This window comes from Tamandua tetradactyla, chromosome 12, assembly GCF_023851605.1.
Source record: "Tamandua tetradactyla isolate mTamTet1 chromosome 12, mTamTet1.pri, whole genome shotgun sequence".
Classification (NCBI taxonomy): Eukaryota; Metazoa; Chordata; class Mammalia; order Pilosa; family Myrmecophagidae; genus Tamandua; species Tamandua tetradactyla.
The window spans coordinates 96,393,889-96,410,945 of record NC_135338.1 but is presented as its reverse complement, the minus strand read 5'-3'; positions in this window follow the sequence as shown (position 1 = coordinate 96,410,945).

Genomic DNA, 17,057 nt, shown 5'->3' with positions numbered 1-17,057 from the left:
GGATTGATTTGGGCCACCGTTATAGAGACTCTGACCTCTCACCAATCTCCAGACCTGAGCCAGTTCATAGATCCACAGTCTTCTGATTGAAGGCTAGATTGGCTACACTGGGAAAAGAATTACACAAAGACACCGTAAGCATGACTATTACTCAAGCGGAATATAAATAGTTCTCAGTAATTGTGCCCCAGGCTTAAAAAGGGAATACTGATGTCTTTGGGGTGTTCCTTGACCCTGGCTTTGAGCTAACAATAGACAACCTAGAATAGCACTATGATCCACTGGTAAGGTGGAGGTTGTGGAAGGGTTAAATGGGGTTGCTTATGAGTCCCATTTCACCAGCTCATGATCATACAGCCATGGTCAGAATCCCACTTTAGCTCCATGACCCATCGACTGAGGGCTATTTTGTAAGAAAGATCAGTTAAAGTCCTCTGGAACTCTTTCTTAACAGAATGGCAAAATAAATTTACTACTGCATTTATTTTGGGGGAGTGCAGAGGTTAATGGCACTAGCAAAGATTTGAAAGGTGCAAGTCCATTGATTATCCAGATGAATCTTGGTCAATAATATAATGCTGTAAGTTCAATGACTCCAGATGTGGTATAGTTGTGAGAACAATTAACCATGGCCCCTGGAAAATGGTATACAGCCATTTTCAAACATCTGCTTTTCTCTATTCCAACAAAGAGGAGACTCCAAAAGTCCTTTGCTTTCTCCTGGCAGAGGGAGCAATACACCTTGTGGTACATTCTCTTGTCTTAGGGACACATCCACTTTTGGGCTCTGTGTCAATATTTAGTCTGCTGGGACCTTGATTGTCACATGGAGGACATCATGGAGACAGCTACTTTAATGGCAACCTTCTGGGAGTAGCCAGTGCTCAAGAAGCACCAGGTACCCTCACTGCTTTGGAGGGGCAAGTGCTTGCCAGAGAAAGGGAAATAAATTTCATGAAAATTCAAGCATGTGCCACCTCACAAAGTTTATGGGGCCCAAGATCTGTAATACATCCCTCTGAAATGAAAGTCACATTGCTGTAACTTGCATAATGCTTGATAGTTCTCTAGATTTGGGGGTAACATAACACATTGGATTCTTTTTCAAAATTGTTTTGGCTATTCTAATTCCTTTGCCTTTCCATATAAATTTTGGAATTAATTTGTCTATATTTACAAAAACATCCTGCTAGGATTGCATTTAAACCTGTAGGTCAGTTTGTGAACAGTTGGCATCTTTATTTTGTGAATCTTCCAATTATGCTAGTGAGCAGAATATTAAGCAGTGAGTTTTAAAAATTTGTTGTGTTTTTCAGTTCCAGAATTTCTAGTTTATTCTTCTTTACATATATTTTTTTCTTTGCTGAGACTTTCTGTTTGTTTCAGGAGTGCCTGTCCCTACTTTTAAAGCATTTTTATAATAATTACTTTTGAAGTCTTTGATAATTTCAATACCAGTGGCATCTCAACATTGGCATCTGTCGATTTTTCTTTCCCGTGCAAGTTGAGATTTTTCAGTTTTTCTTATGCTGAGTAATTTTGGATTGTATCCTGGACATTTTGGATGTTATGTGAGGAGATGCTGGGTCTTATGTAAATCCTGAGGAGAAGGTTGATCATTTTGTTTCAGTAGGCAACCGACACAGTTGTGTTCAGACTGCACGCTCCACTTGGGAGCTTCTGTGGGTTGTAGCTTCGATGCCAGCCTGGCTCTCAAAGCCTGTGCAGTGCTGCTCCCCTCTGTTCGTGGGCACCTCCCAGGGGCCAGGCTGGAGCCTGGGCAGGGGCGGTTTGTTGTTTCCGCCCTCATCGGTAGTGTGCTGGCTGGGTCGGATCAGGCATGCGCAGCTCAAGGGGGATTTACAAGCAACATTATGGGATTGCTTTCCCAAGCTCTGCCCTCTCTGTTATCTTCCTGGTACTTTCCAGATCCTTTGGGCTCCTCTTTTTTGTCCTCTGGCCAGAAAACTGTTCCTTTATATACCCCATTCTGCCTTACATTTCCCACGACTACGCCTACATGTGGAACCAAGTGATTGGAGGAAGGAGAGGAGAAAAAACACTGCAGGGGTATCTCACTCTTTTCAGACCATGAACCCTCCAGCCCCATGGGGCTGCCTGGGGTGGTGGCCTGCAGAAAAGACAGACAGAAAAGATCAATAGAGGAATTCCCCATTTTCTCTGAGCATTAGGAGTTGCCTTTCTTCTCCTCAAGCCAGAACTAAAGGGCTCCTGCTTGAGCCCCAGCTCAGGTCAGGCCGGGGGTCCGGGTGGTGGGTCGGGAGCACTCAGGCCCGGGTGAGGCGTGTGGGGAAGGCGAGGACCTTGGACGTGGGTGCAAGAGCTGCACGCTGCACTGGGGCTCCCCTTGCGCTATCTCCCTAGTTTTGATGATATAAATTGCAAGATCCTGCGTTCCTTTTGGTGTGCTGGACTTTCTGCCAGGCATGCCTTTGGCGCCTGGGGAATCCTGTGCTCTGACCGCCGTTATAGGTCTGTAGGCAAGGCAAGGCAAGCCTTCACAAAGTACCTGTCTCAGATGAGGTCCTTGCAGAGCCAGCCTCCTGGGGCGGGGAAGGAGGAGCTACTTCTGGGGCACAGGCACTTGAGGTGGTTTGGGTTTAAGGTACTCAGTGTCATCTGGATCCTAGGAAGCGGTGCCATCCCAATTCTTGGATCCTTAATCTAACTTAACAAAGGCTGTCTCAGAACGCCGGCTTTGAGTTTAAGCTCCAGTCTTAATCTACACACCTCTGTGCTGGACCCCGGTTTGCTTTTAGTTACGTCAGCCCTGCAGCCACGAGAGATAGGAGATTCTTTCTGGGTTCCTTGACCATACTTTGAGCTGGAAACATCAAAAGTGCAGCTTTTCATTTTACTCTTTAAGTAAAATGAAAATGTAAGTCGCTAGTCCATCCACAGGCCTTGTATTCTTAAGTCCTAATGTTCTATCAGAGGGCCACTCTGACCACCAAAGCCTTCATTCCGTGCTCATCGTTTCTGGTGGGTACAGGCCTTATTTAAGAAACTGCTTTGCTAATAGGTGTTACAGACTTCCAGTGTCTTGTCCTTCAATGTAACTGGAGCCTCACCCAATCAGATAGGATGGCCTATCAGTCCTGTGTTATCATTTCCTCAAAGAGCTGTTGCTTGTAACCACTCCTTATTTTATTTGTTCTTGTGTTCAGGGATCAACTGCAGATAACAGGATCCATTTTTCTTCATTTGAAAAGGGAATTAAAATAGTATATATGTGCTAGTCAGAATTCTAAAAAGGCCCCCAGGATTCTTTCTTCCTGGTAGACGTACCTTGTCTAAGCGCCTCTGCTCGAGTGTGGGCTGAGTTTTTGAATATGACAGGGTATCAGTCATATGATTATGCTACATTATATGGTAAAAGGAATTTTGCAGATGTGATTAAGATCCCTGATCAGTTAACTTTGAGTTAATTAAATGGGAGAGTATCCTGGCGGCTCTGATAGAGTCGGGTGACCCTGTAAAGAGACATAAGCCACAGCAGAAGGAGCAAAGGGCTATGTGTGGGGAGGCCCATGTGGCAGGGGCCCGGAGCAGACTCTAGGAGCTGGTTGTGGGTCTTGCTGACAACGAGCAACAAAACAGGGACCTCGGTGACATGGCCACAGATGAGTCCATTCTGCCCAAAGCGTGAGGGAGCGTGGAAGCGGGACTTCCCTGGCCGAGCCTCCGAGCCTCCGTGTGAGCTGCTCTGCTGCTGCAGTTCTCACTGAAATCGAGGTGTCAGGCGGCTGTGGCCGCTGCTGGTAGTTGTTTTTAGTTAAGGTGTAGCCCGGCTGAGTCAGGCTGGGCCGTAATCTGTATTGCTGGAGTCTTTTAACTCTTGTCCCCACCCCTCCCCCGTTCTGTCCCCCTGGTGAAGCTGGGGTAGTGCTGATGGCTTCCTGTTAAACATAGCCCATAGCATGTGATACTAGTTTCTCCCCCAAACCCCGATATTTTAAACTCTTTGTGCAAGATTTGTACCTTTGATGTAGTTCATGCAAGAATTTATTTACATCTGTAGTGTTAGTTGGTGGAACACATGTCTCTAGTCAACCCCTTCCAATCATGTTCACCTTCAATAGAGTAATATTACCTATTGATCCACTATTAACCGCCTTCGCTTCTATCTATTCCCTTATATTTCAGTTCAACCTCATTAGCTAATCATTTACCCATCTCTAGCTTCTGTGTATCTCTGGGTCTCCTATATTCTGCATTACGAGCCTCTGAGTTTACCTTCACCATGGTCATAAAAGTGAAATCATGCAGTAGCTATCCTTTTGTGTCTGGCTTATTCATGCACTGTTAATCTTCAAGGTTCATTGATCTTGTCATGTGCTTCAGGACGTCATTTTGTTTTACTGCTGCATAATATTCCATCGTATGTATATACCACCTTCTGTTAATCCACTTGGCTGTTGATGGGCACTTGGATTGTTTCCATCTTTTGGCAGTTGTGAATGATGCTGCTGTGAACAATCGGTGTGCAAATGTCTGCTTGTGTCACTGCTTTCAGCTCTTCTGGGTATATGCTGAGCAATGATGTTGCTGGGTCACAGGGCAACTTGATATTTAGTTTCCTAAGGAATAGCCGAACAGTCTTCCATAGTGGCTGCACCATTATACATTCCCACCAGCAGTGCATAGTGTTCCTGTTTCTCCACATCCTTGACAACATTTGTAGTCTCCTGTTTAATAGCAGCCATTCTTACAGGTGTGAGGGGGTATCTCATTGCAGTCTTCATCTGCATTTCCCTGCTAGCTCATGAAAATGTGCTTCATGTGCTTCTTAGCCATCTGCATTTGCTCTTTGGAAAAATGGTTATTTATATCTTGATCCCATTTTATAATTGGGTTGTTTGTTCTTTTGTTGCTGAGTTGTATAACCTCCTTACGTATACAGGATATCAAACCTTTATCTGATACTTGATTTCCAAATATTTTCTCCATTGAGTTGGCTGCCCCTTCCCCTTTTCAACAAAGTCTTTTGAGGCACAAAAGCATTTGACCTTGAGGAGTTCCCATTTATCTATTGCTTCTTTCTTTGCTTGTGCTTTGGGTGTAAAGTTTAGGAAGCTACTTCCTATTAACTAGGTCTTGAAGATGTTTTCCTATATTTTCTTCTAGGAGTTTGATGGTACTGGCTCTTATTTGGGTCTTTGATCCACTTTGGGTTAATGTTTGTTTAGAGTTTGAAGGAAGGGTCCTCTTTCAGTCTCTTGTCTTGAGTCTTTTAAAAGCAGAAGAAATTTTGATCTAGAAACTGCAAGTCAGCAGAAGCCGGAAGGGCAGACACAAGGAGAGAGAGATTGCTAGGTCATGGGAGGCAGAGATGCAAAGCAAGGAGCCCCAAGGATTGTGGTAAGCCAGCACGAGGATGCTGCAGATTCCAGTGAGAAAGTAAGCCCTGCAATACCTTGATTTTGGACTTGCAGCCTTCCAAACTGTGAGCCGATAAATTCCTGTAGTTAAGCCAACCCATTGTATGGTATTTGTTATAGCAGCATGGCAAACCAAGACACCTTCTCGTCATTCCATCTTGACTTTAGCAGGAAGAGTCATCCACGGATCCAGTTTTAAAGAAATTTTGCCCATTCCTTTTCTTAGCCTCTCCAACGGGACAAAGATTTACTCCAAAGAAACAGGAAATATGGTGTAATGAAGCTTGAATGTTTTATGAATTTTGTCTTCACTGAGTAAATTGAAGGGTCTTTAATATAGTCCTTCACAAGTGCAGCACTTTCTTTTGAGTTCTGTAAATGACCACACAATGTAAAACCAAGTCAGCTCAGGCGGACTTCCCTACACTCCCCAGATCAGCTTCCCTACTTCCGCAATGTTCTCGCTCTCGACTGCTGCTCCTGCTGCTGCATGCTGCAGTCTTAATACACAGCTCTTCTTCTCTTTCACTGATTGTCTAGAATTCTCCTCTCCCTGCTGCTGGGTGGAAAGGGTGTGAATGTTTGGAACTTCTGCCTTTACTGGCTATGGGTGAGGTGTGACTGTTGTGTGGGCATGTGTGTGTGTGTGTGGTGTGTATGTGGGGGGGCACACAGGCTGACTACGTGACGGTGTTATGGACTCAGCACCGATGGCAGGGGCGGGGGGGGGGGGGCGGGGGAGGGAATTCTGACTAATAGGGATGCAGAATAAATAAACGGGTAAAATGACTTAATAATATTGGGAAGCAACTTACATAGCCATGCTCAGAAATGTGATCATTGTAAAACTGAAATATTTGAAGCCAAGTTGTTAGTTAAAAATGGAAGCAGTTCAAGGTGACAGTGATTTGTGGTGATATTTTCAGGGAGAACCATGGGTGGCTAGTGGCTGTGGTGAAGGTCTTTGCAGCTATGCCTGTGGTTGAGATTTAAGCAGCATATAGCCAACATAAATGGGGTTATTATTCACCGTCCTTGGCTGTGAACAGTAGAATTTGCTCTGGCTAACTTCAACCCAAGTGGATATACCTGGAAGGACATTGGCTATTGCAAAAAAATCAATGAGAGAGATCAAAAGAACTGGGTTTCAAGTGGTGAGATATCTGGACAAATGACAAAGGCATTGCTTGGTTTGTATAATAAAAATATTTCAAGAGACTTCTGGCTTCATGTAATGACAGAGGACCTTATACCATGCCAAGTTTCCCACTGAAAACAATGTTCTTTGAAGACGCAGCTGAGTGACCCAAAGCAGGCAGAAATTGGAGGCTCTGCCACCCACAGTGGAAGGGAAACACTCTGGGTGAGGTCTGCATTTATATAACTCTTCCCTGAGGGCACTCCCCCACCTAGTTAGTATATAGTAATAGCACTCAGAATACAGAGTTCTTATTCGACGGAATCGTCAAATACTGGAGTTCAGAGTTGCCAGAGTGGCAGAAAATTGGGGATATGCGGGAAAAAGAGACAAACAGGAGGAAGCCCCCAAATCTGCATTCAATCTCCCCACATATCTTTCATACCTTTACCTAACTCTTGAGTTGTGCAAGCATGGAGAAAGAATCTGAGGAACCCCAGAAAAAAATAATAGCTCTAAAGATCTTAAGTGCAGATTACAACTCTCCAGTACTGTGGACACACAATTTAAAGTTCAAGCTCTGCCAAGGACAAATACCTCAGGCTTTCCATTAAAGTGCTAGAAAGACCAAATCTGATGAGTGAGAACCAGGTACAAGTCTAAGGACTACTCTGTGGGATAAATTAAAAATGGAAATAAATCTGTCCTAACAAAGTATAAAACCAAGCCACCACAAGATCAAGGTTATCTGCCAATAATTTTTTATCTTGTTCTTTAATTAGCAAACATAACTAGCAAACATGTGAGTCAAGAATATATGGTGTGTTCAGATTTTTTTAAATGCAATTTTATTGAGATATATTATATATTCACATACCATATAATTGTCCAAATTGTGCAATCAGTGGCTCACAGTACCATCACATAACTGCATTTTCAACACAATCAAATGTTTTTTGAACATTTTCATTACTCTAAAAAAAAGAATAAAAGTAAAAATAAAAGTATAAAAGAATTAATCAAAACATCCCATATCCCCCCTCCCCCTCTTATTTATTTAATTTTTGTCTTTTATTTTTCTGTCCATATATTGGATAAAGGGAGCATCAGATATAAGGTTTTTACAGTCACATGGTCACACCTTAAAAGCTCTATAATTATTCAATAATCTTCAGGAATCAAGGCTATTGGACTGTAGTTCAACCATTTCAGGTATTTCCCTTTAGTTGCTCCAATACATACACACACAAAAACTGAAAAGGAATATCTATATACTGCATAAGAATAATCTCCAGTAAAACTTCTTTACTGTATTTGAAATCTCTCAGCCAGGGAAACTTTATTTTGTCTCATTTCTCTCTTCCCCCTTTTGGTCAAGAAAGCTTTCTCACTCCCATGATGTGAGGGCCAGGCTCATGCCCCACACTTCCAGGGAGATTTACAGCCCTGGGAGTCATGTCCTATGTGGGGGGAGGAGCAGTGAGTTCCTCTGCTAAGTTGGCTTAAAGAGAAAGTTCACATCTGAGCAACAAAAGAGGTTCTCTGGGGGGTAACTTTTAGGCTTAGCCTTTCCTTTGGAGGAATGTTTCATAAGGGCCAGCCCCAAGATCAAGGGCCTGGACCATCAAATTGTCTGCCAGTAATTTAACTACCATCTAGAAGGAAAATCAATACTCTTTCAAAGGAAGATAGCAGTATCCAAAGCCTATAACACCATATAATTTACAGTGTTCATGTTATAATAACAATTATTAGACAGGAAAATAAATAAGAAAATGGGACCTGTAGTCAAGAGAAAAACAAGTAAATATAAATTGACCCACAGGTGTTGATTTTGGTAGACAAGGACTTAAAAATAATTATAACAAATATGTTAAAGAATTTATAGGAAAAGATGGATATAATTAGTGAAGAGAAGGGGACTTTCAGCAGAAATATGAAAACTATCAAATAGAACCAAATGGAAACCCCAAAACTAAAAAAACAATATCCAAAATAAAAACCTTTATTGGGTGGAATTAACAACAGATTGAACAGGAGAGTGGATGAATGAACTTGAAGATAGGTCAGGAGAAATTATCCAAACTGAAACAGAAAGAGAAAAAAAAGTAAAAAAAGATAAGAGATCAGAGTTTCAATGACCTTTGAAAAGGATAAACAGCTTAAAATACATGTAGTTCCAGAAAAATTGAAGTGCCAGAAAAAAGAGAAGTGAGGGCATGGGATAGAAAATGCTTGAAGAATGTTGACCAAATTTTGAAAATTTGATAAAAAAGTAAGTCATACTTCTAAAAAGCAGAGCAAACCCCAAGGAAAATGAATATAAGGCAAACCAAACATCATCAGAATGGAAAGCAATAAATACGAAAAAAGTTTTAAAAGCAGCCAGATAAAAAAGACATATTGCATTCAGGGGATGATGATTAGAATAACAGCTGACTTCTCATAAAAAACCTCCCAGAAAAAAAATGAATGACATATTTAAATCAGAAAATTAAGAACAATCTGTCAATTTAGAATTTCATATTCCTTGTAAAAATCTTTCAAAAGTGAAAGCAAAGTAAAGATGTTATAAGTTAAAGGAAGGCTGAGAGAATGTCTCAGCAGACCTGTACTATAGGAAATGGTAAAGAGAATTCTTTAGATAAAGAGGAAATGGATCTATAGAAAGGAGTGAAGAATACTGAAAATGGTAAATATGTGGGGAGATATAAAGCTTTTCTTTTAATAAATTCTTTAAAAGATAATTCTTTAAGGTGAATATAATAAAAATGTGTTATGTGGTTTATTAAATATGGAGGGAAAATATGAGACAGTAGCAAAAAATGTGGGAGGGATAAATGAAATTTTACTGCTAGAAGGTTCTTATATGTGAAGTGACATAGCGTTAATTTAAGGAAGACTATTATAAATTAAAGATGTAGATTGTAATTCTAAGAGAATCACCAAAAACCAGTCAAAGAGGTATGGTTTAAAAAGTTAAAATGGAGGTAATTGTATGGAATCTTGAATAGGGCATGAGCACTTGTTGGTTTGTACAGTTTGTTGTGATACCCCAATATATCCCAGAGTAATCTGGTCAGAGAATAAAAAAGTATTTGCAAAGTCCCCTCAGGGAATTGAGGAAAAAGGAGGAAATATTCAATTTCCTCATCTGAGGAATTCCTGATATACTCATAAGCAGTGGGGACAACTAATTCAATAGGTTGAGCCCTTGATTTTGAGGTTTGCTCCTATGAAACTTATTCCTGCAAAGGAGAAGCTAAGCCAACTTATAATAATTCCTAGGAGTCACCCCCAGAGGACCTCTTGCTGCTCAGATGTGGACTCTCTCTCTAAGCCAACTTGGCAGGTGAATACACTGCCCTCCCCTGTACATGGGACATGACTCCCAGGGGTGTAAATCTCTCTGGCAATGTGGGGCATGACTCCTAGGATGAACCAGGACCTGACATCATGGGATTGAGAAAAACTTCTTGACCAAAAGAGGGAAGAGAGAAATGAGAGAAAATAAAATTTCAGTGGCTGAGGGATTTCAAACAGCATTGGGAGGTTATCCTGGAGGTTATTCTTTGCATCATATAGATATCCCTGTTTAGTATGGTGTATTTGTAGTGGCTACAGGGAAGTACCTGAAACTGTTGAACCATATTCCAGTAGCCTTGATTCTTGAAGATGATTGTATAATGATACAGCTTTTACAATGTGAATGTGTGATTGTGAAAACCTGTGTCTGATACTCCTTTTATCCAGGGTATGGACAGATGAGTAAAAAAATAAGGATAATAAGTAAATAATGGGGAGGGGGAATAAAAGGTAAAAAATTGGATAGATGGAGATACTAGTGGTCAACAAGATCGAGGGGTAATTCTAAAAATGATCACGGTGAAGAATACACAGCTATGTGATGATATTGTGAGCCATTGACTATACACCATGTATGGAATGTATATGTGTGAAGATTTCTCAATAAAAATATTTAAAAAATAAATAAAACAGAAAAAAACCAATGGAAGGGAGGTAATCAACTACTGAAAATTTCTGCCCAGAGATTTCATGAATGAAAAGACAATTCTCACTTGTTCAGAACTCTGGAGGAAGGTATAGCCTGGAGAAGGATCCCACAAATGCTGAATTGAAGAAAGAGTAAAAATAGCAGGTAGGAAACTTCCATCCTGAACTAGCTGTCTTCTCACCCACCCCCCACTCAGTCCCACACAGCTCAGGAAGTGCCCAGAGGCAGCAACCAGAACCCCTCCACTGCCCACGAGGGACACACTCTGTAAAATCCCTCACAGCAGTGAGACAGACCCCAGCTTATATCCAGACACAGAGGCCCAAGCCCACAGAGACCCAGGGCAGGACTTCAGCCACGGGGGAGGGCAGAATGCAAAAGGGCAGCGGGAAGGAATTTCCAAAACAAGGATCACTGAGAGAGGCACAACATCTTCCCTAAGAACAGCAAGTAGCCATGCAGAAACTACCCAAATCTACTGTTTGGGGACCTAGGAAGACAGGAGAGGGCATTTCAAGGTCCAGGTCAGTGAGAGACAAAGGGTCTGAGAAATGTGGAGTAAAACTGTTTCCAGACATGGGTCCTTGCTGCACATTCTCCCTGTCTTGAGGGAGACAGCAACTGGAGGCCAAATCCTTGCCTGGGGGATGGCTGCAGACAGGGGTGGATGACTCCCCCAGCCACCCCATGTAAGATGGGGGCACAGGCCCACATTGAGCCAGATCTTGGCCGGTGAAGTGAGTTCAGGGAACATTGCAGTTTCAGCCCCACTGAGTCAGACACTGCCTGGGTCCCAGGTTAGTTCAGTCCCAGCTGGTCAGATGCCGCCTGGGTTCCCGAAGGAAAACCACTTTTGTGGACAATTAAGTCACTGAATAGCACCGGCTTCTGGGCAGGCTGGAAAGTGCAGGGGGAAATGCAGGGCTTCTCAGAGCCTCTCCAGACCGTGTCCTAGGCTCATTGGAGCTGATCTAAACCCCATGCATGGGTACCTGGCCCTGTTGTGGATGAGAAATATGGACAACCCAACCATCAGAGCAGTGCCCTAATACAAACACAGACAACAATTAAACCCTCCACAAGAGAGAAATCGATCTTCAGAATACACCCATCAAGATAGTCAGATGACCAGATATCAGCAAAAAGACTCACATGGCATACTAAAACTCAGGAAGAAATGGCCCAGTTGAAAGTACAGATTAAAGAGTTGGAGGAGATACTGAATCTGGAACAACTAATCAAAGATGTGCAGACAAATCTCCTGAATCAATCTAAAGAAATGAAGGAAAATGTGCATAAAGAGATAAAAGACATTAGGAAAACACTAGAAGAACATAAAGAAGAATTTGAAATAATACATGGAAAAATAACACATATTATGTGTTTTAGTTTGCTAAGGCTGCTGGAATGAAATACACCAGAGATGACCTGGCTTTTATAAAGGGGATTTATTTAGTTACAAATTTACAGTTCTTAAGAGGAAAGGCATCTATCTTCCATCTGGCTTTCTCTGTCACATGGGAAGGCACCTGGTGAGGTCCACTGGCCATTTCTCCTGGCTTCTGGGTTCAACTAGCTTTCCCTGGGGTGTTTGCCTTCTGCACCTCCAAACGCCTGGGTCTGAGCTCCTTCTCTCATTTCTGACCTCTTTCTTTTAAGCCTCCAGCTCACCAAGCTAAAATGTCACTCTTTGTGGGAGGCACTCCCCTTAGCCAACTGCAGATGTAATCAGCCATAGATGAATTTCATATGCTGATGATTGAAGTCCACAGAAACAGAACAACTGGGCACCATCACCTGGTCAAGATGGCACCTGAACCTAACTATTACAGTGTCCAACCCTTGTCAACTTTGCAACTGTACACATCACCTTAAACCATACTTAATCTCTGTGCTGGTTTGAAAGGATTTATGTACCCTAGAAAAGCCATGTTTTAATCCTAATCAATCTGTGGGAGCAACGGTTTCTTCTAATCCCTATCCAGCACTATAGGCTGGAAACTTGATTAGATCATCTCCACGGAGACATGACTCAATCAATGGCGGGTATTAAACTTGATTAGATGGAGATGTGTCTCCATCCATTCTACGTGAGTCTTGATTAGTTCAATGGAATTCTATAAAAGAAGATGTATTTTGGAGAAAGCTTCAAAATGCTGTAGAACCGTGAAGCAGAGAGTCCACTAGTGAGTGACTTTTGGAGACAAAGAAGTAAAACCCCTCTTGGGGAGCTTCATGAAACAAGAAGCCAGAAGAGAAAGCTAAAAGACTTCACCATGTGTCCTTTCAGCCAAGAGAAAAACCCTGAACATCATTGGCCTTCTTGAACCAAGGTATCTTTCCATGGATGCCTTAGATTTCTATAGACTTGTTTTAATTTGGACAATTTCACAGCCTTAGAACTGTAAACTAGTGTTAAATTCATCTTTTTAAAAGCATTCTGTTTCTGGTATATTGCATTCCAGCAACTAGCAAACTAGAACACTCTCTAAATAGAAAACAATAACAGACATATTTTTCCCTAACAATGTTCATCTGTCCTGCATATAATGCACTAAATCTTTCCATATACAAAATACATTTATTTTATCACAATGTCACAAAAGCTTTAAACCTTTTCAGTAACAATACAAATACAATACCAATTCAAAAATAGTGCAAAATATCATCATTGGCATAGTCCTAAGGCAAAATTTTCGTCTGGCTGTGGACATGTGAACTTGGAGAAAATGATCTGTTTCCAATGTACAAAGAAGAAACAGTCATAGAATAAATGATCCCATTGTCAGGGAAAAATTGGAGGGAAAACAGGGGTCATTGGACCTAAACAATTCTGAAAACCTGTAGGGCAAACTCCATTAGATTTCAAAGTCTGAGATCTGTGGGGCTTTAGAAAGTGACAGACCCATCATTTTCAAGGTCCTATGCAGTTGTCCTGTTCCCTTTGAGCCCTGGAATGAAGGTTGCAACATTGGCGAACATCAAGGAGATCACCTTTTCTTGGGCCCTGCAAGTATTTGAGTGGCATCTGGAATCTCTGCCATTTTGAGGGCACATATCCAACCCCTTCAGAAAAATGGGGTGGCAGCTAGGCTCCCCCCAATCGCCGAGGAATGTGCTCCACCCTCTCCAAGTCCTGGGGCATCAGAACTCTTCCTGAGCATTGAGGCAGAGGGCTCACTCTCTGCCTCCAGGGCAGACTTAGCCCCTCCCACATGCACAGGTAGATTCATTCTCCTGGCCTGAGGTCTCTTGGCTGCAGACTTAAGCTTCCATCATTCTGCTTCTGAGGTTATTTTTCCTTCACTCAATTCTTTTTCTGTCCCTTTTAGTCCAGACTGGCAGTGGTTCTGTTTATACAGATCTTCCCCCAAATGTGTTGATTTGGCAGGTAACCTACAGGCGCCAAAGCCATCAGACATAGGACTTTCTACAAATCCTTTATGGATAACTCCATCTCCAATCCTGGCTCATCCTGTAAAGATTGACTGGTTCCATGTTTGGTTAAATCCTCACATGGGGCTCTATTCTCTGGGATCTAAATTTCTGGAAGCCCAGAATTTTCCAGACCATCAATTTATGGGTTCTTTGTACTCAGAAGTTCAGTTCTTAGCCTATTCTTCTCTTGTCATATTTTACTATAAGCTGCAAGGTAAAACTAGGCTGCAGTCTCCACATTCAGTTTGAAAATCTCTCCAGCCATGTATCCAGATCATCACATTTAAATTCTCCCTTCCATCCTGCACCAGAACTCAATTTTGCTAATTTCTCTGCCACCTTAAAACAAGAGTCATCTTCCTTCCAATTTGCAACAACAAATTCATCTAAGCCTTCAATGTAAGTATCTTTAGAGCCCATATTTCTACCAACAGTCTCTTTAATGCAATCTAGGCATTCTTTATCAAATTCCTCACAATTCTTCCAGAATCCTCTCTTTATCCATTACAAATCCATTCCAACATGTTTGGTATTTGCAAATGCAGCAGCACCCCATACCTCTGGTACCAAAATCTGTTTTATTTGCTAAGGCTGCTGGAATGCGATACAAAAGAGATGGACTGGCTTTTAATAAGGGGATTTATTTAATTACAAGTTTACAGTTCCTCAGAGGAAAGGTAGCTAGCTTTCATCCGGGTTTCTCTGTCACATGGGAAAACATATGGCAACGTCCACTGGCCCCTCTTCTGGCTTCTAGGTTCAAACGGCTTTCCTGGGGGTGCTTCCCTTCTGCATCTCCAACACTGGGTCTGAGCTCCTTCTCTCATTTCTGATTCTTCCTTTTAGCCTCCTGTTGTTCAAATTAAAATGTCACTTGTTGCAGAAGGCACTCCCCATAGCTGACTGCAGATGTAATCAGCCATAGATGAATTTCAAATGCTGATGATTTAAATCCACAGAAACAGAACAACTGGGCACATCACTCGGTCAAGTTGACACCTGAACCTAACAACCACATGATAGAAATAAAAGACACTGTAGATGAAGCTTAAAAAAAAAGGAAAAAGGACACTGTAGATGAAATTAAAAATATATTGGAGACACACAACAGCATATTTGAAGAGGCAGAAAAAAGAATCAGTGAGCTAGAAGATAGATCAACTGAATTTTAACAGGCAAAATACAAATGCAGAAAAAAAAATGGAAAAAATCAAGAAGGGTCTCAGGGAAATGATTGACAACACAAAGCACACAAATATATGCATCATAGGTGATCCAGAAGGAGAAGAGAGGAGAAAAAGGGCCAGGAAGAAAATTCAAAGAAATAATAGCTGAATATTTCCCAACCCTTATGAATGACATAAATGTGCAAATCCAAGATACCCAACATATTCCAAACATAATAAATCTTAATAGACTTACTCCAGGATGCACAGTAATTGGACTGTCAAATGCTGAAGAAAAGGAGAAAATTCTGAAAGCAGCAAGTGATTCACCACATACAAGGGAAGCTGCATACGACTAAATGTGATTTCTCATCAGACATCATGGGGGTGAGAAGTCAGTGGTATGATACATTTAAGATACTGAAAGAGGCAAAATTGCCAGCCAAGAATTCTCTATCCAGCAGAGTTGTCCTTCAAAAATGAGGGAAGGAGAGTTTACTATTCACAGATAAACAGAAGCTAAGAGATTTCATTAGTAAGAGTCTGGCCCTTTGGGAAGTACAAAAAGGTCCTGCTGGATGAAAAGAAAAGATAGGAGACAGAGGTCTGAAAGAGGGTACAGAATTAAAGAATATTAGTAAGGGTAACTTAAAGGATAAAAAGAGAAAGAGAGAATAAAGTAGTCTGACAAATAAAAACCAAAGAATAAGATGGTTGAATCAAGAATTGCCTTTATAGTAATAACTTTGAATATTAATGGATTAAACTCCTCAATCAAGAGGCACAGATTGGCAGAATGGATTGGAAAATATGATCTTTCTGAATGCTATTTACAAGAGACTCATCTGAGACCCAAAGATGCAAACAGGTTGAAAATGAAATAATGGAAAAAGATATTCCATGCAAGTAGTAACCAAAAGAAAGCTGGGGTAGCTATACTAATATCAGGCAAAATAGACTTTAAATGCAGAAATGCTGTAAGAGATAAAGGACACTATATAGTAATGAAAGGGAAATTGCACAAGAAAAAACAAACATAATCTATGTTCCTGATCAAGGTGCCTCAAAGTTTGTGAGGCAAACACTGGTAAAACTGAAGGGAGCGATAGGAAACTCTACCATAATAGTGTGTGTGGTAGTTAGATAATAGTGTGTGTGGTAGTTAGGTTCAGGTGTCTACTTGGCTAGATGATGTGCCCAGTTTTCTGTTGCTGTGGACTTAAATCATCAGCATGTGAAATTCACCTATGGCTGATTACATCTGCTGTCAGCTAAGGGGAGTGGCTTCTGCAGCGAGTGACATTTTAATTTGAACAGCGGGAGGCTTAAAAAGAAGAGTCAGAAGAGAGAGAAGGCGCTCAGACTCAGATGTTTGGAGGTGCAGAAGGGAAATGCCCCAGCAAAAGCCATTTGAACTCAGAAGCAGAGAGGGAGGGCGAGCAGACATCACCATGTGCTTCCCTGCTAGAATGGCTGTTGTCAAACAAACTGGGAACTACAAGTATTGGAGAGGATGTGGAGAAATTGGAACACTTATCTGCTGCTGGTGGGAATGTAAAATGGTATAGCCACTGTGGAGAACAGTTCTGTGGTTCTTCAGGAAGCTAAATAAAGAGTTGCCTTTGGGCTGGGCAATCCCACTACTCCATACCAAAATGAGATACTGTTTCACACGCACTAGAATGGTTACTGTTAAAAAATAACAAACAGAAAATTACAAGTGTTGCAGGGGATGCTAGGAAATTGGAACACTCATTCATTGCTGGTGGAAATGTAAACAGGTGCAGCCATTGTGGAAGAGAGTTTGGCAGTTTCTCAGAAAATGAAGTATGGAATTACCTTATGAGCTAGAATCTCACTTCTAGGAATGAACCCCAAAGAATTGAAAGCAGGGACAC